Source organism: Callithrix jacchus, chromosome 13 (assembly GCF_049354715.1).
Source record: "Callithrix jacchus isolate 240 chromosome 13, calJac240_pri, whole genome shotgun sequence".
NCBI classification, from domain to species: domain Eukaryota; kingdom Metazoa; phylum Chordata; class Mammalia; order Primates; family Cebidae; genus Callithrix; species Callithrix jacchus.
Genome location: NC_133514.1, coordinates 33,201,310 through 33,228,052, shown reverse-complemented (window position 1 = coordinate 33,228,052; position 26,743 = coordinate 33,201,310). Strand labels below are relative to the sequence as shown.

Genomic DNA, 26,743 nt, shown 5'->3' with positions numbered 1-26,743 from the left:
CTGAACCCAGGAGGCGGAGGTTGCAGTGAGCCGAGATCACACCATTGCACTCCAGCCTTGGTAACAAGAGCGAAACTCTGTCTCAAAAAAAAAAAAAAAAAAAAAAAAAGAGCTCAAGCAAACCTTTTTAATGTTCTTCACTAAGCTTTCTATCAACATACACTATTTCTATTTTCTTTCTTTTTTCTTTTCTTTCTTTTCTTATTTTTACCTGTCACTGAGGCTGGAGTGCAGTGGCATGATCATAGCTCACTGCAGCCTTAAACTCTTGGGCTCAAGCAATCTTCTTACCTCAAACTCTTGAGCAGCTGTTACTAGAGGCATGTACCACCAGGTCCAGGTAAGTTTTTCTATTTTTTGTAGAGACAGTGTTTTGCCATGTTGCCCAGATTAGTCTAGAATTGGGCTCAAGCAATCCACTCACTTTGGCCTTCCGAAGTGCTTGATTACAGGCATGAGCCACTGCACCCCACCCTATTTCTTTTTTGACACCAAAAAATATGTGTTGAGATGTCAAGGTTTTTTTTATTATGATAATTTAAGTTCTGAAGTATATGTGCAGATTGTGCAGGATTGTTACACAGTTATACACATACCATGGTGGTTTGCTGCATCCATCCCACTCCCCCCATAATCTATAGTTATCCCCTCCCAATCCCCCTACCCTCTGCTATCCCTCCCCTAGCCTTGCGACCACCACCTCCCAACAGGCCCTGGTATGTGATGTTTCCCCTCCCTGTGTCTATGTGTTCTTATTGTTTAACATGCACTAATGAGTGAGAACATGTGATATTTGGTTTTCTGTTCTTCTGTCAGTTTGCTGAGAATGATGGTTTTCAGATTCATCCACGTCCCTGCAAAGGACATAAACTCATCCTTTTTTAATGGCTGCATAGTATTCCACAGTGTATATGTGCCACATTTTCTTTATTCAGTCTATTATTGATGGGCATCTGGGTTGGTTCCAAGTCTTTGCTATTGTAAACAGAGCCACAATGAACATATGTGTGCATATGTCTTCATAATATAACAATTTATAACCCTTTGGGTATATATCCAGTAATGGGATTGCGGGGTCAAATGGTATTTCTATTTCTAGATCCTTGAGGAATTGCCACACTGTCTTCTACATTGGTTGAACTAATTTACACTCCCACCAACAGTAAAAAAGCATTCTTATTTCTCCACATCCTCACCAGCATCTTATGTCTCCTGATTTTTTAATGATCGCCATTCTAACTGGCATGAGATGGTATCTCAATGTGGTTTTGATTTGCATTTCTCTAATCACCAGTGATTATGAGCTTTTTTCATATGCTTGTTTGCTGCATAAATGTCTTCTTTTGAGAATTGTCTGTTCATATACTTTGCCCACTTTTTGTTGGGGTTGTTCTTTGTAGATTCTGGATATTAGCCCTTTGTCAGACGGGTAGATTGCAAAAATATTTTCCCATTCTGTTCATTGCTGGTTCACTCTAATGATAGTCTCTTTTGCTGTGCAGAAGCTCTTAAGTTTAATTAGGTCCCATTTGCCTATTTTGGCATTTGTTGCCTTTGTTTTTGGTGCTTTAGTCATAAAGTCCTTGCCTAAGCCTATGTCCTGAATGGCACTGCCTAGGTTTTCTTCTAGGGTTTTTATGGTGTTAGTTCTTACCTTTAAATCTTTAATCCATCTGGAGTTAATTTTTGTATAAGGTATAAGGAAAGGGTCCAGTTTCAGCTTCCTGCATGTGGCTAGCCAGTTTTCCCAACACCATTTATTAAATAGGGAATCCTTTCCCATTGCTTGTTTTTGTCCAGTTTGTCAAAGATCAGATGGTTGTAGATGTGTGGCATTATTTCCAAGGCCTCTGTTCTCTTCCATTGGTCTATATATCTGTTTTGGTACCAGTATCATGCTGTTTTGATTATTGTATCCTTGCAGGTAGTGTGATGCCTCTTTTTTTTTTTTTTTTTTCTTTCTTTCTTTTTGCTTAGGATTGTCTTGGCTATGTGGGCTTTTTTGGTTTCATATGAAGTGTAAGGTGGTTTTTTGCAGTTCTGTGAAGAAGGTCAATGGTAGCTTGATGGGGATAACATTGAATTTATAAATTACTTTGGCAGTATGGCCATTTTCATGATATTGGTTCCTCCTAAGCATGAGCATGGAATGTTTTTCCATCTGTTTGTGTCCTCTCTTATTTCCTTGAGCAGTGGTTTGTAGTTCTCTTTGAAGAGGTCCCTCATGTCCTTTTTTTAGTTGTATTCGTAGATATTTTATTCTCTTTGTAGCAGTTGTGAATGGGAGTTTGCTCATGATTTGGCTCTCTGATTGTCTGTTATTGGTGTATAGGAATGCTTGTGATTTTTTGCACATTGATTTTGTATCCTGAGACTGCTGAAGTTGCTATCATCTTAAGGATATTTTGGGCTGAGACACTGGGGTCTTCTAAATATACAATCATGTCATTTGCAAACAGAGACAATTGACTTCCTCTTTTCCTAATTCAATACCCTTTATTTCTTTTTCTTGCCCAATTGCTCTGGCTAGAACTTCCAATATGACATTGAATAGGAATGGTGAGAGAAGGCACCCTTGTCTAGTGCCAGTTTTCAAAGGGAATGCTTCCAGTTTTTGCCCATTCAGTATGATATTGGCTGAGGGTTTGTTATAAATAGTTTTCATTATTTTGAGATACTTTCCATCCATCCCTAGTTTATTGAGAGTTTTTAGCAGAAAGTGCTGTTGGATTTTGTCAAAGGCCTTCTGCGCATATATTGAGATAACCATGTGTCTTTGGTTCTGTTTACATGACAGATTACATTTATAGATTTGCATATGTTAAACTAGCCTAGGATGTCAAGATATTTTAATGATTTTACATATCTTGTGAAATAACATATATTTTAAAATATTACTGTATTAAAAATTTTACTCGTTAAATTTTTGTGAATGGTCTTAGTGTCTTAGTTTCTTAAATATATGTTCATTTTCAACCTCTAGCTATCTAAGGCAGGCAGGAAGCTTCAAGAGAATGTTTGAAGGAACATTAGGGACAAGCAGACCCATCAAGTCAAGGCTATAGTCCCCCAAAAGGCTCCCCTACAATAAGGTCTCATCATATTTATTTCCAGAATCTCACCTTAGCTTTGTGGCCTTCCTTGCCCTGGCTCTGCAGCAGCCCTGGCTGGCCTCATCTCACATTTTTTACCTCTGATTGTTTGGCAATATACTCTCGGGTCTCAGCACCTCCTGTCCTTTCTCTCCTTTGGCTCTTCATTTTCATCCTTTATCACTGTTGGTCAATCTTCTTCAATAGGAACTTGACTTTAGTGCCTATTCTAATCTTGCTCTTGTAGAGCCCATGGCACTCGGAATTCACTCTGGCCTTGAATGTGGTACAGCAGTGTGAGAAAAACAAAGCCTGGCATATCATCCAGGGGGGCACAAGTGGCTACCAATTAATTAAAATCTTACTTCGGCTCCTTTACTGTGATTTGGGTGAGAAAAAATAAAAATGTAAAGTTCATAATGTCGGCACACAGCACTACCATCTTACTCATTTTATTATTACTTCGGAAATGCACTTTCTGTCTCCCAACTTGCCACCATGATCATTGTAAATGTAAGTGAATGTCGCTTTATTAGTACTGAGAGGTTATAAGAGTTACATAAATCACCTCATCCAATCCCTTCATTTGACAAAAGAGGTAATGGATGTGAACTGCCTTATCTTTAGCATGTAAATGGAATTACTTTGTGAAAAGTTGTTTAGATTTAATTTTGGTCATAATGATGATGGTGGTGGTGGTAGTGACAAATGTAGAGTATGGTGGGTAAAATGGAAAGATCTCTGGACATAAACTAAGAAGACCCCCTAATCTGCTTTCACTTCTTCCTGCTCATGTTACTGGATGCAAGTCACTTCCCTCTGACTTCAGGTTGTCGGTGGTGATAAAAGGATGGAGTTGGCTCAGAAGGACCCAAAGGTCCTTCTGAAGTTTTAATGCCTCTGATGATAAAGCTCATAGTTTCAAAAATATTCTCGTCCTAGCAGAGTGCAGTGGCTCACACCTGTAATGTCAGCACTTTGAGAGGCTGAGGCAGGCAGGTCACTTGAGCTCAGGAGTTTAAGAACAACTTGACCAACATGATGAAACCCCATCTCTACTAAAAAACTAAAATTAGCTGTGCGTGGTGGTGGGCACCTTTAATCCCAGCTACTCAGGAGGCTGAGGCACGAGAATTGCTTGAACCTGGGAGGTGGAGGCTGTAGTGAACTGAGATAGCACCACTGTACTCCAGCTTGGGCTTTTGTCCTAAGACATCTTAAAATTTAGTCCATGATAATGATTCATTGTATTTTCAGCCATATGTAATTTATTAATATTTGAAGCAAAATCAAAGTTAATAATAAGATTTGTATAGAATACTATAATTTCCTGAGAACTAACTTACAGGTATTCTTATTTACATCTTATCTATGTAAGGTATGATTCTGTCACCATTTCACAGATGAGGAAACAGGTTCAAAGAAGTGAAATGACTTGCCCTGTATCTTATAACCTTTAAGAGAAAGACCCTAGACATGAACCTGGCTGTTGATAGATTTATGCTCTTGTCAATATACAAGAGCTTCCTCCTAAGTGTCAGAAACAGGCTGACAAATGTAGCCACTAAAAGCTTAATAATAAAGGAGTTCTGCTTCACCACATGCGTTATACAGCCAGGTCCAAAGATAAATGAGAAACAGAATTACATTATTTGGAACACAAATGAGAGAAAATGTTCTATTTCCTTTAGTCTCAAAAAGTATTATCAAAATGAAATCTGTGAAGCTTCCTGTCATAGATATATTCTCTTTTTTCTCTCTCTCCTTTTCTCACCTATATTTGTCCTCACCAAAAGTAATGGGCTCCTCCCACCAACAATCAATTAAGTGTAATTTTTAGTTTTTGATGTATGGGTGTTTCTGTCACTTTACTGCTGATACTCTTAAACTCAATCTTCCTTCTGTATCATTGCATTTGCTCATTGCACACAGTGCCATATTGCTGAAAGGAGGATTTTTCTATCTTTATGTTGCTACAGAGGGTTTTAGTGTGAATTCAAAGTTATACAAGAAGACTGTTGTCGTAGAGAGAAAAAAACTGGCATTACAAAAAAAAATTTCCCTTTGAAAAAAGTACTTTAAATATTTTAGCTGGTATTACTAGTAGTGTTATTATTATTATTGCTATTTCACAGAAGGGAACAAAATATTTATGTTTCATATGCAAGAATTGCATGTTTAACTGTCCAGCAGGAAGAACTCCTGTTAAACAAATTAATTGTTTCTGTTGACTAAGGTGAGTAACACTAAAAGGTTAAGAAGGTACTCTTTACAGAGGTCTACTCTTGCCATTGCCAAGAGCCTGATGCAAAACACACACCCAAGATGAAAATAGCACACCATCCCTTTCTAGCAGCTGTTCTGTTGCTGTGGAGTATGAACTCACCATGGCAGGGTGAAGTTTGCAGAGACAAACTGGCTTTCTCCCCCATCCACTAGGCATGCATGCACACGAGCACAGACACAAACACACACATACACACACATACCTTTTCACACCCAGAAATACACAAACATTTTGACAGGGACCTAGCATCTGTTTTCATGACAGTTTAGAGACCAAAATAGGCCATGTGTGGGAGGCAGTGCAGCTTAGTAACAAGAAATGTTAAGCAGGCTTTTAAATGCTTGAGTTTTAGTCCTACTTCAGCCACTATCTAGCATTAAAGAAATCTTTTATTTTTGGGATACATGTTTTCTAATAGAGAGAACTGAGAAATTAAATGTGATAACTTGTAAGTGTTCTTTCAGACCCAAGGTTCTATGAATTCAAGAAAAAGCTCAGGAAAGGTATTTGCTCAGGTAGCCCATGGACTATTATGGACTGCTTTTCACCAGTTACAATAGTTCAAAAAGTTTATTTTCCACAATGTTTACCCATATAATCTACTTTATCATACCTGGTCTGGAATTTATTTTCCATGATTATTTATTCATCAAAGACACTTACTGAATTTGCATTAAATTATTCAACTCAAGGCCCAGTGGAGAATGAGGAAATGAGGAAGATATAATTCCTGGCTTTGGAGATTTTATTCTCACTATAGAGAGATGATACATAGTCACATTAAAGGGGTTTGTAATGTGCTATCATGAGGCACTGCAAAGTGTCACTGGTTTTCAGATGAGGTAAGATTGAACTCTGCCTTAAAACCAAAGGAAGACTTCCTAGAGGAGATGGTATTCATGCAGGACCTTGAAAGATGGCCAGAATGCCACCTTGCAGAGCAGGTGGAAATAGGAAATGGCCATAGCCAAGTCCAGGAGATAACAAGCTATGAGAGAAGTACCAGAAGCATTCCATTTGACTTCAGCTAAGTCTTAGAACTGCTGTTAAAACTTTCTTATATGTGACAATGTGGATGTACCTGGAAAACATCATGTTAAAGGAAATAAGGCAGTCACAGAAGGACAAATCCTGGATGATTTCATTTACATAAGTGTTAGGCCATTTGCATTACTATAAAGAAATATTTGAGGCTGAGTAATTTAATAAAAAAAAGAGGTTTAATTGATTTACAGTCCTACGGGCTGTACCATCATGGTTCCAGTATCTATTCCTAGTGAGGGGCTCAGGAAGCTTATAATCATGGTGGAAGGCAAAAAGGGAAGAGATGACGAGAGAGGGAGGTGCTACACATTTTAAAACAACTAGCTCTCATGTGAACTCAGAGCAAGAATCACTTATCACCAAGGAGATGGTGCTAAGCCATTCATGAGGGATCTGCCCCCTGATCCAATCACCTCCCATTAGATTCCACCTTCAATGTTGGGAATCATGTTTCCACACAAGGTTTGGAGTGGACAGACATCCAAACCATTATCAATGAGGTGTCTGAAACAGTCAAATTTACAGAAGCAGAGAGGTGAATGAATGGTGGTTGCCTGGGGCTGGGAAGTGGGATAAATGGGGAGATGCTATTTGATGCATGTAGTTTCAGTTATGTCAGATGCTAAGATCTTCTATGCAATGTCATATCTAGAGTTGACAATGCTATATTGTACACTTAAAATGTAAAGTGTTAAAAGGGTGTATCTCATGTTAAATTTTCTTGCTATCATAATGTAAAAAACTTTAAGAAGACTTGTTATTTCTTCCCATATAAAAATATAACTTGCAGAGCTTATTCTTGCTCATAAGGCTATCTTGTTTCATCAAGTTAGTGCTAAGTGAAATTTATATCACAGCTTTTAGAAACAGTAAACAATATGTCAACTCTTCTCCCATGCCTGAATTTTCCTCATCACTATCCATATTATGTTTTCTTCAACCGACATGTGCTGAAGATGCAGGAATTTCCATTTTTTAAAATTGCAGACCCAGGAAAATAAGTTGGGAAAAGCATGTCAACAAGTTAATATAAGTTGTAGTTATTACAATAAACAGATCTACTCACACAAGTTGGTATTGGACTGAGAGAAAGTGTGCTATGCACAAACTGAGATGACCTGAATTCATAATTGATGTTCATATTCCCAGAGCTTAGGCAAGTTGCTGAATACTCCTCACCAAGCTCAAAGAAACCTTAATATCTGATCTCTAAGTATGGAACTAAAACGTCTATCTAAATGCAGAGACACTCTCAGAAACACCTTGTCTGCCTTTTCTAGCAAAGTGGTCTGAATTATTTTGGGTGATGTGATTTGTGTGGGCCCAAAATACATACATATTTTTAATTGAGCTAAGAAAGTTTTTTACTTTTTTAATCACTTTATAATGTTCACTCTAAAATAGTATAGGTATGCTAGTTAACAGTCTTTAAATTGCTAAAACAAAATATCCATTAACAAAATGTCCATTTATAGGAGTCCCAGTATGCCCACCATTAAGCTAATGTAATGAGAACATAATTTCTACTTCACAGGAAACTTGTGACTCTCAGAAATGTCATTAAATCTTTCTGTGCCTTGTGAGGATTCCACAGAATTCTACCTGAAGGGTTCTCTCTTCTACTAAGGAGCACAGTACATGGAATGACTAAGAACTAGCTAAAAGGCAAAGCACAGGCCCATCAAGTGTCACACCTGACTGTGGCCATGTCTATCTCTGTGTGATTCAATTCACTTCAGGTCAACAGAATCCAAAGTGATGGCTTCAGACTTCTGGCCTGGACTTCTACTGCCTGCCTATGGCATTAGACCTCACTTACATTCTGAATAGCAACTCATATTTGAGAAATAATTGAACTAAAAATCATTAATATAATCCCATGTGAGTTAGGAATTTAAATTATATGTTGCAGTTCGAGACATATTTAACTGAGGGAGACACAATCATATGTACAATAAAGACCTCAGAAATAATGAATGAAAAATTGTCCAGTGAACACTTAGTCTGAAAGTTAGTATCTTCCCATCTAGATACAGGAAGGTCTAGAAAACTCTTCTCATAGAAATCACAGCGTGAAAGAAAGAATTACGATCTTTATTTTCTGAAGGTATTAACAAGATAGCATTCATGTTAAAGAGGAGCTAAAGCTCCTGAATTTCTAGCATTGCCATCAAACAGTGTAATTAAAATACAAAATGAATGCAGCAAAAGCATTCGTGAGGTATCTAAAATAGTCAAACTTATAGAAGCAGAGAGTAGAATGAATGGTGGTTGCCTGGGGCTGGGCTGACAAATCTTTCCAGCACAAGGCAGAAATGTTTGGTCCTGTAAAGACAAGGATCATGAAAGATACTGAACGTTCTCTAGGACTAGCAGACCTGTTCTTGGGAAATGACCAATGAAAGAGTGAAAAGAATCCCAAGGGTGAGTGGATACAAATTTCAAATGCCAGAGAATCAATTATGTCAAAAGCAAAGGATTTAGAGCAATAATTACAGAGATATTTATTTCCCTCCTTTGAACTAAGGGTAAGGGGTTTCTAGCTAACTCCAGAGCAGCCTGGTAGTTATGGTTGTGCATATGTGTAGTTGTGCTAAAGGCCATTGGATAGTAAACTACATGTAGAGGTTGGGGAGAATAACATTGGAAGAAATGCCTGATGTAGGTGATGGGGGGATGGAGGCAGCAAACCACCATGGTATGTGTGTAACAGTCCTGCAAGATCTGCACATTTACCCCAGAACTTAAAGTATAAACAAAACAAAACAAAACAAAAACAATAAAAACCTATATGTGGTCCACTATCTTGTCTGGGATTAACCTTCCTCTAGGAATTCTTTCACTATTCCAATATATTTCTGAATTAAAATCCCTCCTTCAAATAGAGTAACTCTGTTTCTGAAGACTTTTCTATAAACTACTCTTTACAGGGAAGTACCCAAAAGCCAAGAGTAGCCTGTATTGACCTTGACTTTGCACTCAGTCCAGTCCCTCATTTCTGATCTCTCTTTGAAGCGGGGCTGTCACCACCCCACCAGCTACCCAGCCATGTTCCAGTTTGGGCTGATGAAGACTGGATTTTATTATTTCTAGCCTATCTACCACTTTCACAGGGAATTACCAAGAACAGAATGTTTCCTACAAATGGTAAACTTTACAAATATTGATGGATCTTACCTATCACAAAGTTTCAAAGCAAAACATCTTTAAGTAACACATGGCATCTCTTAAGAATTTTCTTTTTTAGAAACTCAATTAGACCAATATTTGTATGCAAACTCACACTTAAAATAAACCATGGGAAGATATGCCTACAATCCTGGTTGTATATAGCTGGCACAAGCTATAATTTACACGTTAATATTCACAATCCAACCCAGCTACTTCAAATTACTGACAACCAGCTTTGATTCCTTATTTATAGAACTTTACTGGAAAGGATCAGCATTTGCTGGGAAACTAAATGACTATGTTCTAATCATGTTTCTGAGACCTCATTTTGAGATCTCAGAAAACTCCCAAAAAAACTCTGTGAGATAACATTTCCATAAATGAACTTATAATGAAAGCCTTTAATAAGGATGGAACTAAAAATAGTTATCCCATGTAAGTGGCAGGCAGTTACAGTACAAATTCTGAGCACTCATTCTATTTTTAATTTCTATAAGAGTAGTGGGCAAAATGATACTAAATTGGCATAATGTTTCATATTGGTCTTAATTTAAAATGTCTTTTTCTTTCTAGTGCTCTCAAAGTGTTAAATGATGATAGGAAAACTCTAGAAGAGGTATGTCAGGAAAGGTAATTATTTTGTCCGGTTTCAACAGGACTGCTCTCAGGTAAATTCTATGCCTCAGTTTCTCTCTATTTAAAAAATTCTGTCAGTCATCTTGCTAGGAAATACTTTCTTCAAAAGTTGCTAAAATTTCTATAATTACTGTTATCATTATAGTCTACATGAAATGTAAATATCCAATTGAACTATAACATATGTCACTTTCTTTTATATAAAAAAATACACATGTACTGTAGCACATGGCATGAAATAAGACCTAATGTTTTCTAATTGCCCCCTCCCATTGTTTTGTAGCTGACCTGTTTTCTAATGGAAAATTTGGAACAAACCCAAGCTATTACTAACCATGCAGATAGTTCATTATCCAGGTGACTTTAAAGATGGAGGGATTCTTGAGTGTAAGGGTGGCACTATGAAGAAGCTAGAATCCTGGGAATTGAAAACTAGCCTAAAGACAAATCTTGATCATGATCCAAATCTCCCACTGGAAGATCAGGTTTGGAGTTGAGATAAAATAGGCCACATTATCCTAGACACAAGCCACCATTCATTGTACCTATTATACTGACATGCCCCCTACCCCACCGCAAAACTCACACAGCTATATACACAATCTCTAACTCTTTGGCCTTTAAATTTGTGAGTGAAGTAGAGGTGCAAGCCTAACCCAACACATTTGGCCTAAAGCCTTTTTTATTTCAATTTTAATAAGACAGTATTTTTGATACTTCATTAAAAAGAAGAAATGCTGGCTTTGGGAATTTTCTGTTTCCTACCCATCACTTGGTATTATTCATTCAGCTTTGTGTGCATGTATGTGTTTTAACAAGCTCTCATAAATTACACGTGCTACTAAGCTTGGCCTTTTTATGCAGCTGTTGTCTGTGACAATGTTGGGTTTCGTGGTGTTAACAATGGAGGCATACTCTCGGCTGTGCCCATGTCTCCAGCTAGAAAACAGATTCATGTAACTCACATCACCTTTGTTGACAGGAAGTTCAGCAGTTTAAACAATTTTATTTATTTATTTGCTTGCCTTTTATTTAGTTTTTGATGAGGGAGGAACTGGGGATAGGGAGATGTTGACATACATATTGATTTATAGTGACTATCACCATGCAGTTTGAACTTTTAAAAATTGGAATATATTTGCATGTGACAGTTAAACATATATTTTATAACATAAAATGTGACTGTACATGGAACAACTGTAAAACTTGGGAAAATTGATTCCTAGAGAACAAAGCTTATTTTATTCAACTTATACTATCTGTTCTTAAATCAGATCTTAGAGCAAATACTAAAAGTAGGGGTTCAAATGCCTGTCTGTGAGGTCAGGTAGCAGCAATGTTCTTGACAGATTGAGGACTGACAATAGATAAAGAATATTTAAGATATAGTTTTCTGCCACTTTCCCATCCTTCTTGAACCTCAAGCTCTAGCATGCTCAAGGGTATTGGTTTATTTCCCTGTTTTTTTTTTTCAAGGCAAGAATGAAGGACATCATCCTTAGCAAACTGACACATGAACAGAAAACCAAATACTGCATGTTCTCACTAATAAGTGGGAGCTAAATGATGAAAACTCATGGACACATAGAGGTGAACAAGAGACACTGGGGCCTACTTGAGGGTGGAGGGTGGGAGGAGGGAGAGGATAAGAAAAATAACTACTGGGTACTAGGCTTAATACCTGGTTGACAAAGTAACCTGTACAACAAACCCCCATTACATGAGTTTACCTATATAACAAACCTGCACATGTACCCTGGAACCTAAAACAAAAACTAAGAAAATAGCAGGTTGAAAATACACCTATTGGTGGAAACAGAGGATGCTCTCAGGACTGTCATCCCTCTGCCTAAGCCTGATTTTTGTCAACAAGCTCAAACTCAATTTGAGAATTTTCAATAGGAGCTTAATTAGTTGATGAGTCTCTCACAGTAGCATCTATATTTCCTTCAAGAGAGATTTATTCTGCCAGCAATACTGTATCAAAGCCAGTCCCAGACCTTGCCTAATGTACCCTGTGCTTCCAAGGCAAATTGGCCAGAGGCTTTAAGACCACAGGGTATCTACAATCCTCAGGTAAAAACAGTATGATATGAAAAATCAAAGACCCTCTTGGGTTGCAGATGATAATAATCCACAGTTCTGGACATCTCTTTTCTGAGCGGCATGCCCCATTCCTAAGGACTTAAACACCAAGCTCTTCCTGCTTATTGACTCTGGGACCCAAGGGATATGGCCTGGTTATACCTGATCATAAGCTTAGCTTTCCCAAGATTCCAGTAAATATATATCTATTGGAAAAAAGTAAGTGGAGTCTGCCTTTCCAACTATTAGCTTGTGACTTAACTACCATGTTTCAGATCTGTTCCTCCACTCTACAATGACCCTATCTTCTGCCAGTTCCATCTCTGTTTTCTTCTTTAGTCTTTACCCCACTAATCTAATGTTCCTTTGCTTTGCTCTGGGGCTACATGGACTCAAGTGGGCTGCCCTTCAATCCTTGTTTTGTGCTCCAACTCTCATTCTACTCTTTCCTTAAAGATTAGATGTGTAGGAAAGTAAAATAAATGAAAGGGAACTTTCCCTCTTCCCCAATTGTCTCTGCCAATAGGAATGGAAACAAAAAATCCCTAGGGCTACCCCCCTGATGTGGACTAACCTGTATCTCCTTGAAATGCATATTTTGAAGCTCTCACCACCAGTTTCTCAGAATGTGACCATATTTGTATTTGGAGATTAAGAATGGTTTAGGGAGATGTACATGGGTGCCAACTAGACTTGTAATGGTCAGTTTTATGTGTCAACTTGGCCGGGCCATGGTCCCTAGATATTTTGTCAAACATCATTCTGAGCGTTTCTAGGATGTTTTCAGATGAGATTTACATTCACATCAATGAACTTTGAGTCAAGAAAAATGCCCTCCATAACGTGAGAGGGGTTGATTCAATCAGCTGAAGGCCTGAATAGAACAAAAGACTGACCTCTCCCAAAACAAGAGGGAGTTTGGCAACAGAAATCTTATGAACTTAAACTGCAACATCAGCTTTTCATGAGTCTCAAGCCTGCCAACCCAGACTGAAGATTTTAGATTTTCCAGTCTCCATAATTTTGAGCCAATTCTTTAAACTAAAGCACTGTGTTCTGTATGTCTCTGACACACACACACACACACACACACACACACACACACACACAATTGATTCTGTCTAGAGAACCCTGACTAATATTCCCTGCCATAGCTCATCTTAGCACACCTATTCCTATCTGTCAAGTCTGGAAATGTCATCTCAGAACCTTGGGGCTGCAGTTGGTTTTAAAGGACCTACTACTCTTCATAGATGGTTAAGTTGGAAGCTCTGAGAGTAGAAGGAGCTTCTCTTATATAGATTAGTAGTTACTTCTATAATTAAAAAATATATCTATCCCAATGCACATACTTTTATTCCTATCACTGTTCTTATAAAGCTTTTATCCCATGACTGTCACTGTATGAGCTTAGGCACAGTCACTTTACTTCTAGAAAAGGCTGAGGGATAAATTAAGGGACATGACTATGGTACCTTCTGCTCAACAACTTCAGCATTTCTTTAAGAGGAGGGTAAAAGGCATGACACTTTTCTTTTATCATTTTCCTTAGTCTTTCCTTCAATTGCTAGGACATGTTCATACATCTTCCATTGACAGGACACTAAAAACACTGACAGAATCCTAAAATAAGAGACAAATAATCATGTTAAGAATTGTTCTCTCCCACCATGATTGGACAAAATAGGAGATAAAATTTTCCTTTAAAAGCAGGATAAACACTATAATGTGTGCTCTATATTCTGGTAGTATTATAAAAATCTATTATAGACATTGTTAAGTAGATGCATCAAGAGATATTTAAGTAGTACTTTTTTTTTTCCTTTTTTTTTTTTTTTTTTAAGAAGAAGTCTCGTTCTGTCACCCAGGCTGGAGTGAAGTGATACGATCTTGGGTCACTGCAACCTCCTACTCTTGGGTTCAAGCAATTCTCTTGCCTCAGCCTCCCTAGTAACTGAGATTACAGGCACCCACCACCATGCCATTTTTGCATTTTTAGTACAGATGGGGTTTCACTATGTCTGTCAGGCTGGTCTCGAACTCCTGACTTCGTTATTCATTAGCCTTGCCTTCCTAAAGTGCTGGGATTACAGGAGTGAGCCACCATGCTCAGCTATTGTCTTTTTTTATTGAGTTTTTCCTCTCAGTCCTGAATTTGTCCCCTTAGTTATCAATGTTTTACTACTATTTTATTAAAACAAATATTTTATTTGTTTAGCTAAGTATATATTTGAATATGGGTTTGTATATATGTAATATACAACTTCTCAAATGTTGAAATATGTAAACGTCAAAAATGACATGAAAGAATTACCACAGACACATAATGAATCCTTGGTATATTATTTCCACATGCAGCATTTCTCTGCTATATCATTCAGATCACCTTGTCTTGCATGGGAACAAACCCACTGCCCTGAAGTTTTACTGCATTCATTTTGCAAATGAAGGAAAAAAAATACTGTACATGCTAGTTCATCATCCTAGATGTGAGGACCAGCTGCACTTTCTGCTTTGTTTATGAGCATATTTTACTTCAGGTAAACATGGTAATTCTGGCAGAAAAATGATATGGATCCTTCCATTATATATTCATTATTTTTTAAAAAAATTTATATTTGTACAAGGAAAGAATGTTAAATTAGAGGAAAAAAAACTTGAATTCATGTCTTGGCTCTGCCATCTTGATTCTAGGTAAGCTGATTAATCTTAGTTTCCACATCTGTAAGTTGGGATAAAAGCATTTACGTTATAGGGAGCTGTGAAAATGAACAGAAGTATTTTGCATAAAGTTTTGCAGTACCTGGACATTGCTTTTGTTCAGTTAATTATTGTTGAACTCATTCCCTTCTGTAAAGAAAATAATTATAATACATGCTTTATCTTGTAAGCAAACTATGATTAAAAATGTAGTACTAACCACAAATACTCTTAGGGATAATTTTAGAGGAAAATGCAAACATAAAGTATGATAACTTGTATATACACACGTGTGTGAGTGAGTGTGGGTGTGTGTGTGTTTCATTCCACATTAAAAAAAAATTCCATGTTAAATCAGTTAGTCCTAGTTCCAATCATCATAACTGGGGCACCTTGCTTCCTTTCATATGCCTGTCCCAGCTTTTAAGTTCAGTTCTAAGCAATAGGAAAAATGTTAGTCGAAATGTTTCAGAAATGGTTGACATAAAGTCAAGTCATTGTTCTCACTGTAAATTAATGAAAAACTGCCAGTTAACATTTTATTTCAACCCTGCTGACAGAATCCATATACACAGAATAGCATGAGCCAGCTGGAGAAGCCCTCCACTCAAAAGAGGGAATGAGTCATTAATTCCTTTTCCCAGGTTTGGGCAACTGGAGTACAATTCCTAGAACTAAACAGGAGGGAGGTTTTATCTGTCAGGAGAGTGGGCTAGAGATAAAAGAGAAATGGAAATTATTTGCTCCTTAGAAATTGAAAAAGGTTAATGAACAAAGCTCAGCCAGGAAAAATTGTTTGGGGAGACACCCATTCATAAAACTAAATTTCTGCTTCCTTTGCTCCAGTTATATTAACGCAGGCAAAGCTCATGGTCAGAGTCTTCAATGGATACCCAGGGCTACCCTGGAACAATACCTATAGCAAATCAGATCCTCTCAGCATTAATTCCTACCTGTTGCTTGTGGTATTCGTCTGTTTAGTGTTGCTATAAAGGAATACCTGGGACTGAATAATTTGTAAGGAAAAGTTGGTTATCTGGCTCATGGCTCTGTAGGCTATACACAAAGCATGGCACCAGCATCTGCCTCTGGTCAGGAACTCAGGAAGCTTCCAATCATGGAAGGTGAGGAGGAATAGGCATGTCACACGGTGAGAAAGCAGGCAGGAGAGAGGGAAGAGAAGCACCAGACTCCTTTAAACAATCAATTCCTGCATGAACTAACAGAGTAAGAACTCATTCATTACCACTGGGAGGGCACCCATGACCCAATCACCTCCCACAAGGCCTCACCTCCAACATGTGGAAGTCGCATTTCAACATGAGTTTTGGAGGGGACTATCTTGATCACTTGCTTAGGAGGATTTGATGTTTTCTCACTTATACATATGGAAAAGGACAAGAACAACACTACTAAATAGTTTGCTATAAGTATTTGGTAGTGTTATTAAATTTAAATTGGCTGATTAAAATTGGTGTAGGGAGTGGACCTACTGACTCCTAAGTGTGTCGGAAGAACTCCATGATTACTTCCTATTGGCCTCTCTGATGGAGATCCCAAGGGAATTCAGCCCCCAAAGGAAGGAGCTGGTCTGATATCCACAAAGCCTCATCCAAGCCTCATACTCAGCTTCTCATAATTACAAATCAAACTGCCAACCATTCTCATAGAGAAACCTGAGTAGTCAGATTCATTTTCATCAAAAATTCTAAGCATATTCACTTCATCCTGTATAGCACCTATATTAGGCTTCTCAAAGTTCCTGATATCAGAAGTTTCAAACCCAGTGTAAAATTACACTTTCAGCTAAAAAACTTTTGATGTCAGTTCCTACAGTAATTACATTTAGCTAGAATTTTTTTACTTTCAAAAGCAATATATGATTAATGTAAAAATTCAAAAATGCTAAAGAGTATAAAAGAAAAAACTAAAAGTTACCCATGATCATATGATTCATTCAATTAATCTATATTTCTTACACCTACTATGTGCCAGGGACTCTAGATATAAGCACTGTTAATACTTATGGTCTAACTTCAGAAATGAAGGTAAGCAAATATTCATATTTATGCTGGTAGTACTTAACAATTTTCTTTCCATGTGTTCTCATCATTTAGCTCCATGACTTAATTTTATCCTAAACCTGTTGCTTACAAACAAACAAGTGAATACAAACACTCAACTTGAAATAAATAACAGAATAACATGCCTGAAACATCTCAGAATTATTTTCTTTTTGGTATTTAACAATACATTTCTAATCATTTTGGAATATTAAACGCCTTCTAGTTTACTTGTATATCTGAAATATGCACACATGATCAGTTACAGATGTAAGAGTCAACTAAAACAGTCAATAAAATGAAGGTCTGAATAAAACTGCTGCATTTCTAATCAGTGATATTAACTATTCAGAGCCTTGAGTTTCCCCTGAAACCAGCATTGCTCGTGAAAGGGTCAGGAGAAGTAAGCCACACCACTCTGGGTGGTATCAATGGTAAATGGTATCTGACTCTGTGAAGAGGTACCTAAGCCATTTAGGCAAAAAAGAACAGAGGAGGAAAGAAGACATGATGATAACAATTTACAGGTTGGCTCTCCACATCTGTGGGTTCGACTTCCATGAATTCAACCAATCACAGATCAAAAATATTGGAAAAATAAAAGTTAAAAACGTGGCTGAGCATGGTGGCTTATGCCTGTAATCCCAGCACTTTGGACGGCTGAGGCGGGTGGATCACTTGAGGTCAAGAGTTCAAGACCAGACTGGCCAACATGGTGGAATGCCATCTTTATTATAAATACAAAAATTAGCTGGGTGTGCTGGATCGCACCTGTAATCCTAGCTACTTGGGAGGCTGAAGCAGGGATAATTGCTTGAACCTGGGAGGTAGAGATTACAGTCAGCCGAGATTGCACCAATGCACTCCAGCCTGGGTGACAGAGTAAGACTCCCTCTCAAAAAAATTATAATAATAAATTAAAAAGTTTAAAACATTAAAAAATAATATTGATTTTAAAAATGCAGTATAGCAATTATTTACATAACATTCACATTGTATTAGGTATTAAAAGTCATCTCTTTAAAGTATACAAGAGAATGTGTGTGGATTTTAGGCAGATATTATGTCATTTTATATGAGGGATTTGAGCATTTAGTTTTGATATCCATGGGGGTTCTGGACTACATTGGAAAGAAAGGAGAAAAATTACCCTGTCCAGTAATATTTGTACAATTCAGTAAACTTTTCTTCTTCTAAATAATGTTTTGTTTACTTGTTGTTATAAATACTCAAGTAATCTTATAAGTCGAATGACCAGTGTACCCCTTTTCCTGACCAGCATGATTTATTCCTGTTACTCTGGTGTGATTCTTAATAATTTCCTGGTTTGGGTATAAAAAATATTGACAGTCATAGAAGAGTCTGGAAGCTTATATTTTGGGGGCATAGAAACTTCAAAAAATGTTTAAGGGTGTTTTTATGGAATTATGTCTACCAGAACTCTACTTTTATTCAAGGACTAACATTTACATGGAGCTTACTTCAGCCAGTCACTGTTCTAGCTCATTATATATCATAGGTCATTTGACTCACTCACAGCAACCCCACGAGGTAAGCTGTTATTAACATTTCTGTTTTACATATGAGGATACTGAGGCACCCTGCCTAAAGGCACACCACAAAAAAAAAAAGTAGCCTGCTTGAGATTTGAACTCAGGCAATCTGAATCAAGGTAACTTGTTTTAACCACTACATGCCTTTCAAATCTATTTTTTAAATTAAATCAGTTAGTTCTCTTGGCTGTTTACACTGATTGAAAAGAAAAAACATCAATAGCCCATAGTCAATAATTTGTTTATAAATCCCACCCAGTATAGGACAATGAGAGAAATCTACAATATTTATTCCTCTTTCCACATTGCCATTTCCCATGAATTCGTAACAGACATTGATTGAAAATGAAATAGCCTAAATTGCATTGCCCTTCATTTCCCAATAATCAGTGTCAAGAAAAGAAATATGGCTACCAAATCAATTAGATACTCATAATTCCCAGACACACCTACCCCTGACCCACATCCACTGCTCTGAGAATTTTGAGGAACAAGATCAAGACTTAGAGGCTTTCAAGAACACGGTTCCATTTACAGAAAGAAAAAAGGAAAATTCAAACGACTTTCATTCATTCAGCCACTTTGCTACCAAATCATATCCTTCAATCTGCAATTAAAATCTCATAAATTCTTTTTCAAACATATATTTAAATACACTTAAATATGAGGCTCAAGCTTCTTCAATTCTAATTATGCTTGAGTATCTGACCTCCTTGCTAACATCAGGTTTGAAGAATATGGGAACTGTTACTAGGAATTGTTACAGCGAAAAGAAGTGACACCTGGCTGCTAAAAAGATGAATAAAAAAATCTCAAAAGTAGATGTAGAAGTGTCTGGATTGCAGTGAGTAATGTATACCAATATTGATGTCTCCCAGTAGCCATCATAGAAATTAATAAGTTACATTTGGCATCCTTGGTCTAGTATAATATGTCTTGAAAGAGTTATGTTAATAACTTTGAAATTATTATTAACTGTGAAAGTTTGTGGTGGCTGTTTAGAATCTTAGTAACCTTAGTTAACTTTCTAGAGATTGTCCTTGTCTAGTAATATTTGAACAACACAGTAAACTTTTTGTTAATAATACCTGATATCCAGTAAGTCATCCACCTTGATTATGAATAAAATATTATTTTCTGTTAACATGCATAACAGCATTTAAAAGAACTTGACAAATGAAAGAGATAGGACATGAAAAAAAACACCTTCCTCATCTATGATTGCCTCCATAGTGATAAACTCCAAATGAAAAATTAAATTACACATGACCTGAATGCATTGTTTACCTAATCTAAACCAACTGTATATTTGAAACACCTGGATCATTCAATGAACATGTGACATTTATCCTTCTGTGTGGAAGTGCAGAGATGCAGCCTAAATGACTGTTAGTATATGCCTAGATATGTTTTCCCAGGAGGGTAGCTATAGTTTTCTTAGATTTCCCTTCTGTAAAACAAGGGTGGTATTAAGCACATCGTTTGTCTTTCAGACACTCGATTCAGCTTTAGAAAAGAGAGATGCATAAAAACAGAGCATTTATGCTATAATTCCATGATGAAGAATTATGCCACCAAGAAGAGCTGGATGGAATTCTGCTTTTTAAGGATGAAGTCTGCTGCAGAGAAATCTGCCAGGACTTTTCCATTTTTATTCCTGTGTTCTATTTTCTACCTCCAAGTTTAGTAATCCTTGGTATATGTTGGCAGAGCATAAGCTTTCTCCTTGGTTCCAACTTCCCCTTGTTAACCTGAAATGAAATCCTATAAAGCTCTGTGCAGAAAAATTACAGGACCAAATGGAAAGGTTGCATTAGCTATCTTCTGTTTCTAGCTTCTGCTTAATGCTCTAATCACAAGATAGTGAATGACGCGGTACACCCAAGGGGTAGGAATGGAAAAAAACGAGATGTTGAATAGATCTATGTATCTCTTAATGGAATATCCTCAGAGATAGAGACCAGAACTTTCACAGTATTAATTTCCCTAAACATCTAACTTCCTAAAAATAACCTCAGGCTATCTTTTTGACCCAATTTTTTCCCCCAGACCTGATGTCAGACACTATATTTAGGACAGAAGCCGGTTCAGAAGATTTCATCCCATTCATTCAAAATGCCCCCTCTCACGAGAGATGTTAATAATAGAAGTGAACAAGAACCAGAAAACTTCATCAAAAGTTTTGAAACTCAAAAGTGGGGGGGGGGGGGCAGAGCTATGAGTTGTTATTCATGCCATTGTTGTCAACAGGAAGCTCCTTGTTTTTCAGAAATTAACAGAATAAATTCTTAAAAACTTTATTATTTGCCATGAAGCCAATGGGGCCTCAAGAAATAAAAATTTGCACTCAATTTAAAATAAATCACCCTTTCAGTATGATATTGGCTGTGGGTTTGTTGTAAATCGTTTTTATTATTTTGAGATATGTTCCATCGATACCTAGTTTATTGAATGTTTTTTAGCATAAAGGGCTGCTGAATTTTGTCAAAGGCCTTCTCTGCATCTATTGAGACAATCATGTGGTTTTTGTTTTTGCTTCTGTTTATATGGTGGATTATGTTTACAGACATGTGTATGTTGAACCAGCCTTGCATCCCTGGGATGAAGCCTACTTAATCATGGTAGATAAGCTTTTTGATGTGCTGTTGGATTCGGTTTCCCAATATTTTACTGAAGATTTTTGCATCAATGTTCATCATGGACTGGCACTAGACAAGGATGCCCTCTCTCATCATTCCTATTCAATATAGTATTGGAAGTTCTAGCCAGAGCAATTAGACAAGAAAAAGAAATAAAGGGCATTTGATAATGAAAGAAGAAGTCAAATTGTTCCTATTTTCAGATGACATGATTCTATATTTAGAAGACCCCATCGTCTCAGCTCAAAACCTTTAAGCTGATAAGCAACTTCCACAAAGTCTCAGAATACAAAATCAATGTGAAGAAGTCCTGTACACCAATAACAGACAAACAGAGAGCCAAATCATGAGCAAACTCCCATTTACATTTGCTACAGGAGAATAAAATACCTAGGAATACGACTAACAAAGGATATAAAAGACCTTCTCAAGGAGAACTACAAACCACTGATCAAGGAAATAAGAGAGGACACAAACAGATGGAAAAACATTCCATGATCATGCTTAGGAAGAATCAATATTGTAAAAATGGCCATACTGCCCAAAGTAATTTATAGATTCAATGTTATCCCCATCAAACTACCATTGACCTTCTTCACAGAACTGGAAAAAACCACCTTACACTTCATATGAAACCAAAAAAAGAGCCTGCACAGCCAAGATAACTGTAAGCAAAAACCAAAAGAAAACAAAGCTGGAGGCATCACACTACCTGACTTCAAACTATACTACAAGTCTGCAGTAATCAAAACAGCATGGTACCAATGCCAAAACAGAGATATTGTCCGAAGGAAAAGAACAGAGGCCTTGCAAGTAATGCCACACATCTACAACCATCTGATCTTTGACAAACCAGACAAAAACAAACAATGGGGAAAGGATTCCCTGTTTAATAAATGGTGTTGGGAAAACTGGCTAGCCATGTGCAGAAAGCTGAAATGAGACCCCTTCCTTATACCTTATACAAAAATTAACTTCAGATGGATTAAAGATTTAAACATAAGAACTAATACCACATAAACCCTAGAAGAAAACCTAGGCAACACTATTTAGGACATAGGCATAGGCAAGGACTTCATGGCTAAAACACCAAAAGTAATGGCAACAAAAGCCAAAATAGACAAATGGCACCTAATTAAACTTAAGAGCTTCTGCGGCAAAAGATACAATCATTAGAGTGAACCAGCAACCAAAAGAATGGGAAAAAATGTTTGCAATCTACCCATCTGACAAAGGGCTAATATCCAGAATCTACAAAGAACTACATATTTACAAGAAAAAAATCAATTGAAAAGTGGGTGAAGGGTATGAACAGACACTTTTCCAAAGAAGACATTTATATGGCTAAGAAACATAAAAAAATGCTCATCATCATTGGTCATTAGAGAAATGCAAATCAAAACCACATTGAGATACCATCTCACGCCAGTTAGAATGGTGATCAACAAAAAATCTGGAGACAACAGATACTGGAGACGTTGTGGAGAAAAAGGAACTCTTTTACACTGTTGATGGGAGTGTGAATTAGTTCAACCATTATGGAAGACAGTGTGGTAATTCCTCAAGGATCTAGAAATAGAAATTCCATTTGATCCAGCAATCCCATTACTGGGTATATACCTAAATGATTATAAATTGTCCTATTATAAAGACACATGCACACATCTGTTCATTGAGGTGCTGTTTACAATAGCAGAGACCTGGAACCAATCCACATGCCCATCAATGATAGACTGGACAAAGAAAATGTGGCACATACATGTACTATGGAATACTATGCAGCCACAAAAAATGACAAATTCATGTCCTTTGTAGAGACCTGGATGAATCTAGAAACCATCATTCTCAGCAATCTGACATAAGAACTGAAAACCAAACACTGCATGTTTTTACTCAGAGGCAGGTGAGGAACAATGAGAACACCTGGGCACAGGGAAGGGAACAACACTCACTGAGGTAGGTGTGGGGGTGAAGGGGAGTGGAGGGGAGGGTCAATAGGGGAAGGATAACCAGGAGAAATGCCTAATGTGGGTGACAGGTGGTGGGGGAGATAGAGATAGCAAACCACCATGGCATGTATGTACCTATGCAACAATGCTGCAGGATGCAGGATATGCACAGGTACCCCAGAGCCCAAAGTACAGTTAAAAAAAAAAAGAAAAGAAAAGAAAAAAAAATCATCATATAAGCAGTTACGTTATTTGTCCTCCTATCTCTGTAGGTTGCAAGTGAAACCCAGAAGAAAAGTAAAAACAAATTGGAGTTAGGTAATTTTGATCATTATTACTAAATTATTTTTATCTGTGAATTTAATGCTAATCCTTTGTAAAAATGATTAAAGGAATTTCAAGAAAGCTATTTTATAATTCAGCATGGAAAGATACATGACGGAAAACTGAAAACATTTTCTTTCTTTAATTAGGGCCAAAGGGTAGTAAAGAATCTTTTGGAGACACGGGGTTGGGAGTGGTTAACTCACTTGGCAGCAGCCTAGATTATTGACAGCACAGTTTATAACTTTATTTCCCAAAGGAAATGAAAGATATAGGCCTAAAAGGGAACAGAATGACTAAGGGCCTCTTTTTCTTACTTTACTTTACTTTTTTCAATCACAGGTTTTGGGTTTCTTTCCTCTTCTTCTCCTTTTTTTTTTTTTTTTTTTTTTTTTTTTAGAATTTGAGTGGTTCTCTGGTGTTCTTTTGTATTTTGGCAATTCTATACTGAAAAATGCTTACTCATGATGAAATCTTTAAGAATTCCTTCAGGATAAAGAGACTTGCTGAAGTTTATTTAATGGTAAGATTTATATTCTGTATACTGTTTACCTAATTACCAGGATGAATTATGGATATGTGGCACATCTTTTTCATGAGAAAAGGTTTAAGAACTTAACAAAGAAAGAACTATGTCTTTCTTTCCATTCTCTTTCTCTTACCCTCAAAGAACCTCATATTAAGCTAGCAATGTCCTCATAAACTTTTTCTTCTGTATTATGTTCTTCTAAAAGTTAAAAATGGCTACCATTTGTTAAGACTTGCATGATACGAATGATCTAATTAAATTACCAAAACCACTTCAGAGATCAGAGAGTTTAAATACATGGTTTGTAAAAAACAGAGCTGAGATACAAATCCAGGTTTATTTGACTCCAAGACCTGTGCTCAACCACTGCATTTATGCTTCTCTCAAACACCGTTGCACCTGCTTGAGAATTCTTTCTTACTGAGTGTAGTTTTCAAGAAGAGTTATCATTGAAGAAAACCTCAGTTGGATTGCCTCATTCCACTACCCACATTTCCATTGCCATATTGGGAATACTAATAATGAAATGTTCCAAAGTGCTTTATATTTCCTAGTTACCAGCACAGAAGGAAGGGTCATGAGAGATTTAGAACGTGGATCTTCAGAATCTACCAATACAGGAATGCATTCCTGATAGGGAGATATCCAGGACCAGAATAGCTCATGCAAATCTTTAGATAGAGTCTTTGACAAGAAAACTGAGAAGATCATGTCTAATTTCGAAAGTTCATTCACATATAAACCAAGTGCTAATCTTTAAAACCAGCATACTCTATGATCGTACAGAGTAACAACTAAACAATCATGTAATCTGCAATTATCTACCATAAATATATTATTTATTTTAAAAAATATTTAATAAGTGCTTCCTATTGAGCCAAGGATGGAGAATGCTAAGGTGAACACAACAGAAAGGAATTTACCTTTGTGGTGGCCAGTACATGAGAGAAACATGTAAATAAGCAAACAAAAGTTATGACAAGTGCTATGGAGGAGGCTGAGAGAGAATGACAGGCTGGTTGAGGTAAGGCTGAGGGCAGAAAGAAAGGAATGAGGTGGTTTGGCAAAGAGTGTCCAGAAGAGAATCATAGGCAGAGAGACTAGCAAGTGTGAGACCGTGAAGTGGCACAGAGCTTGGTGTATGCTGGGAACTGAGAACACAGTGAGGCTGAGGTTGGAGGAAGCAGGGTGAGGGGGTTAGTGCAGGAATGTGATATTAGAAGAAATGGAAGAGAATGAGAGAAGTCTGGTTATGATGTCAGCTTCAGATTTGGATTGCAAATGCAATGAAAATCCATTGGACCTTTATAAGCAAGAGGCCCTTGTGATCTGATATGTGCTGTAGAAAATATACTCAGGCTGTTGCTTTGCATAGAATGTGTTGTAAGCACATGGTTACCAGCTATTGCTCTGGGTTACATGGGAGATGAAGAGAGCTTGAACTAGGGTGGTAGAGACTGAAACAGAGGGAGGTGAACAGATTTGAGATGCATTTTGAAGTAGAAATAACAGTAACAGGACTTTCTGATACGTTGGTTATGAAAAGGAAAATGAATCAAAATCTGCACTGAGTCACTGGATAAATAACGATGGCCATTAGGAAAATAGGAAAGCCAGTGCAGCACTTTCCAATTTTTCTATGAGTTTAAATATTATTTGCTAAAATAATTATGGCTACTTATTACTGAGTAGCTAAATGAGATTATTAGACACTTTAACAGGTATTTGAAAGCTATTATATCATCTAATTGGCAGTCTTGCAGAGCAGGGTTATAATGGCCATTTTATATATGAGAAAATGGACATTCAGAAAAATTCAAGTAACCTCTCCAAGGCATCAAACTGGAAATTAGTAGAATCCAGGTCCGTGTGGCTTGGTCTTAAATTCCCCATGGGAGATTTTTTATTGCTCTATGCCTAGGTCAGTATCTGACATGTAGTATGTTCTCAACATATATTTACTACCTTAATACTTAAATACATGTAATTTCCACTATAGATCAATGTTTCTCAGAGATTCCCAAGTTTACCACCTTTTATTGACATCTTAAGTAAAGACACCATTTGAGTAGATTCACAGGGCTATCCTTTAAACTACTGCCCAGCTGGAAACCACACAGGGCTCTCTATTGCAGATGAGCTGCACTAGTTACATTCCTATTTCTGCAACTTTTGTTGAGAAAAATGTGTGGGCACACCACACTGATAGGACTTAGGAGGCATCACAGAAGGCTCAGCTAGGACTCAAGTCCTCAAAAACACTGCAGGGAGATCTAGAAAACTCATTCTCAGATGAAGGATGTCTCTGGGTGGTTTGAGTGCCCCTCACTCTGCCAACACCCTCAAGTCCAAGGTTTCTACACACTTGGGTTCTACCATGGGTTGGCTCTAGTCTCAGGGTCACAGGTTTCCTTACCCCAGGGTACAGTCTCCCAAAAAGGGCACACTTCACTGCCAAAACTTAGGCCACCTCACTAGCACCATTTAGAGTCCCCCTCTTTTCCAAGGAAATTCCCCAGCCCCACAGCTTCCCAATCATGATGTCTTGATTTCTGACACCCAGTTCACTATTGATAGAAAGTTCTATTTAATTCACAACTTGTCCAAGTATAAGCATTTTCTGCACCTTGCCTCCAGGCAGATGGCCAAAACAAACATAAGACTGTGTCTC

The 26,743-nt window shown here is 37.3% G+C and overlaps 1 protein-coding gene and 1 long non-coding RNA gene across 8 annotated transcripts in view; both read right to left on the bottom strand.

Annotated features, from left to right (window-relative positions):
• NRG1 (neuregulin 1) overlaps positions 1-26,743 on the bottom strand; it is a 1,138,183-nt gene that overhangs the window by 688,595 nt on the left and 422,845 nt on the right. The window lies entirely within an intron of this gene.
• The window catches only part of LOC108587935 (uncharacterized), a 100,525-nt gene continuing 74,319 nt past the window's right edge, over positions 538-26,743 (bottom strand). The window contains exon 4 of the long non-coding RNA XR_004732484.3: positions 538-26,743. This exon is cut by the window's right edge and continues 15,186 nt beyond it. This is a non-coding gene — a long non-coding RNA (uncharacterized LOC108587935).